Below are 4383 nucleotides of genomic sequence, written 5' to 3'. Positions count from 1 at the left end.
TTTTTTTTTTGGTAGCGGCTTTCATTAGCCACCCTGTACAATAAAATGCGAATTTCGGGGAAAAATCTGGTTTAGAGCCCCGTACTACTTCACCGGTGTGAGTTTCGACTTTGTGGCATGGGACACTTTTGTAGAGTGTTCAATTCTGAGAAATATGTGTCTAAAGTCGAAGCGATGCCATAAAATTCCTCTAAGCTAAAAAACTATAAAGATAAAAGATCACGAYTGTCTTGTATTTTCAATGGAAAATATTTACATGGCTTGGACCAGTCCTGAATGTTACTATTAAGGGCTCAACTTTTCAGGGAATTTTTTTAGGGTAAATCATGAATTGTTCAAAAAAAAAAAAAAAACCCCTAATATGTATATATAAACATATATATGTTGGTCTTATATATAACATACTAGTTGACCCCGCACCCGTTCTCCTGCGAGAAATGATGTGTTTTGAATGAAAACAAAGTTGAATTTAACATTTCATTTTTTTTTTCTATGTAAGGCAGCTTGATAAACAACATTTTTGGTTTCTGTTCCGGTGTACAGAAAAGATGGTTTTCCAACTCTGGCCATGTGAAAAACATAGCATTTCCAAATTTATGCCTGAAAACGGAATACGTTTGAACTGGAATGGCAAATCGTTAGAACTCAAAGGAATTCGTAGAATCAAGCATTMTGTCCTCTTGTATTCGATAGGTGCGTCGTTATCAGTAGTGTTCCAATGACAGATCAAACTTTGAGACGCAAATAATGTGATGCCATACCAAGAATCTCCAATGACTTTAGAAATTCCTCATATAATTCTGGATCTTTCTCCGCATCAGGAATTWCCGCAGAAATGATTTCATCAATTTTATTTGGTGTAACCACAATCCAAAGATGAATGTGTGGTCGTGCTTTACCTCTCTTTTGCCACTCAAAAGAGTACATCCAGCATCTAACAGCACATCGTAAGCATATCGTAAGCGTTATTTGAAATGTCGTGCTGTGACATCGTGACGATCGCTTGCTGATTGGCCGCGATCTATAAAAAAAAAAAAAAAAAAAAAAAAAAAAAAAAAAAAAAAATTGAAAAATAATTTTGTATGAAAAAAAGTAATTTTTTTGGAATTGTCCGATTATCCGACTTTTCCTCACGAAAAGCATATGGTTGTTTTTTTATTTCTATACCTTCCCTGATCCACAACGAACAACCTCTCAAAATATCATCAATATTGGTTCAGCCGTTCTCGCGCCGTTACTAACAAAGAAACATTCATTCGTTTGTATGGGAAAAAGAAAAGGGCTGTTTTTAAGGGTTTTCCGGCAATTATTTGAGTTTTTCTCGCCGTAAAAATTATCTTTGAGCCTCAGAGAACATTAAAAAAAAAAAGAATTGGCCAAATTGGTCCAGGTGTTGTTGAGTTATGCGCTTAGCAACACATTTTGCGATTCATTTTTATATATAAGATTTCTTTACCTTTCTCTACGAACATCCATATACTAATGGCCCCAAAAAATACTCTCCACGAAGTCGTAATTTTAGTCAGTGCATTGTAGTAGTGATTGAATCACGTGTTGTTTTTCCATAATTCATACGTCTTATGAAACCGCTTGCAGAAAGCGGATAAGCATTTGAATACGAAAATGTCTCATGTTTTGCCTTAAGGAGAAGCAATAGTTAAGATGTATGTTAGATGGACTGTTTTTTTTCTATGAGAGATTTCGTGAGATTACTCAGAATGAGGCGACTAAGCGTTTTGYTTTTTTATTTRTGATCTTCTTTTACATTCTGTAATTTTAATACACTTTGTAATAAAACATCACCTAAAACGCAGATGATTATTTTCGAACCCGTTTTGTGGTTTATTGTTATATACGGCGTCATTATGATTAAGTATTGTATTCTATTGAACTAGAAATRTAATCGCTAATATAAAAAGGAACATTTCCAATGCTTTCGTTGTTTTAGTAGGAGCACGAAATTTCAAACAAGACATCAGAAAATCTGGCTTTATTGAACGTTTTCGATTTTACACAATTTTAGCAAACTTTCCCATGTCTGCTCCGAAAAGGACAAATATCCTGCCATAAGCCGGAATAGTGATGGTTACCGTTTTCGAAATTCGGAGATGTAATCTACAACCCTACGACTATACAGATATATATAACAGATATTCAAATTTACTTTAAAGGCAATGGAAGTCAGTAAATTAATTATACGGGCTCTGATTTCGGATCAATATACATTATAAAAAGATGTCACTCTGCAAACATGTAATAGACAGAGTTTATGTAATTACAGACATTCATCTTACTGTCTCAGAAATCCAATAGTAACATTAGACTTATTCAAGAAAATAGTATGGTTTATTGAATATTTGGAGTTCGACATTTCCTGACCGTATAGCTTTAGCCTGATTTTCTAGGATATTAATAATAATACTTGCCASAACATGAATTGATCGTAACGAGAGGGAGATTTATGGATTGTTTTGATATTTTCATCCATAACAAGCCCTTTTGAATGTCCACAGGGTTCATCGCTTTCAGTGCTTATTGCCTGTGCGAACTTTTACAAATTACTAGCGAACGGTTGCCTGGCTAACATTTGTAACGCTACGTTTTGATATTATTTGCATTTTATTCGTCAAATACTATCCTCTTTCAATATCGAAACCTGTCTTCCACATCACTAAAATTAGGTAGTCTAACTCTGCTGACTCATATTTCCCCAAAGARTCTTAAAAAAGGTCTAATGAAAGCGCTCAAAATCAATAAATTGCTTACAAAGTGAAATGGTTTTGCATTTTACCAAAACTATTATTGAAAGGGAGATTTGAGTGCTTAGCTCACATCGATCCATGAATCATCCTCCACACGAACATAGTTAGAATGGGATAATGTTTACAAAACAAGAAAAATTATCAACTTCGATTGCTCGGAAGCTTTAATACCATTCACACGTTTCTTTTTTTTTAGCACAAAAGAATATAAATATTTGTCTCGAGTTTGATCGATCAGTTTATATATCTATTATATGTTATAGTGGTCTGTTAACGCTGCGTCCAGCAAATGAGCAGCTTCTTAGGGTGAATATGCGAACAATTCCAAATCCATATCTATGAGGGAGATGAGGTCGTATACGCGGATAGACAGCAGACGAACGTGGGTAAATCGCCTCATGGGTGTTACAAACTACAGGACGAACCTATTATACCATGTTCAGGGTATAATTATGCAAATGTGTTTATTGAAGTGAAGTAAATAAGCTTATACATATTTACTATATATGAAAAATCGAGTGTTGCCTAAAACTTCAATGCAGTGAATTACCTAAACGTTTGCTTTATTTACCCTCAACAACGAATTCTTTGACTAATAGTCAACAACTAGAATGAATTAAAATTTCTCGTGTTTAGTTTAAACAATAATGCTCAGCACAATKTCGATTGCTCAACAGTATTGCACTCATCGCTAAAGAATTTCGCAACTCAATTCAATTTTGAACTAGGACGCTACCAGGCATTTCATCCTTTAACCTTTTGCAAACAATTTTTAATTTCATTTCATTGTGTGCGGAGACACCAACCCACACACACACACGCACACACATAAATACCATGTCTGCCTCTAATATTTGTTGTTTCAGCAAATAGAAAGCAAACTTTTTCCATCTCTAGAGACATGCCGCATGATATTTGCTCACGTACACCCATCAATGCACACATGCACACCAACCGACTGACATACATAGGAACACACGACGGCATACCATAGTTAGCATGCTTATGCGATTCAATTCGAACTTGAAAATCTGTCGAAGATAAAATGAACGATTGTCTGCAATTCGCTTCCATTTGCAATAGCAACAAAAACAACATGCAATAAACGAGGTAAAAGATGTAACCTGCTATACGAGGTTCATTGATTGCATGATTGCGTAAATGAATTACTGCTTTGCTAAATGAAATTGCTGCAAATACTCGGAAAAGCCAGGAGGTTCGGGGGTGATAAGCCAAGCGAAAGCAGTTCAAATAGAAATTAATCTTTCTAAATGGAAATTCGTGTGTGAATTTGAATATAAAACCATTGGAAACTATGCGAAGCTCGATTTGAACTATGGTTTGGATATTTTCGGATATATTATACTAAAAATATAAAGAGACTAATAAATTACTCTATAAGTGCTTTCAGACTGAAGTTTGCTTACGAACACATTAGGAATTGAAGAGCTCAGGGAAGCACTGATGAACAGCAACGGAAGACTGGCCTTTGGTGAGATCTAGCCACAAACAAAATATTTTTATCYATGTTTTATATTCTCTCACTATTTCCATTTAATCAACTATGCATTTTGGGAAYCTACGAAGAATTACTAAACAGGATGAAGTGTAAGTTTATTGT

Source organism: Bactrocera latifrons, unplaced genomic scaffold (genome assembly GCF_001853355.1).
Source record: "Bactrocera latifrons isolate USDA-ARS-PBARC rearing strain unplaced genomic scaffold, ASM185335v1 scaffold_30, whole genome shotgun sequence".
Classification (NCBI taxonomy): domain Eukaryota; kingdom Metazoa; phylum Arthropoda; class Insecta; order Diptera; family Tephritidae; genus Bactrocera; species Bactrocera latifrons.
This window is presented reverse-complemented; position numbering follows the sequence as displayed.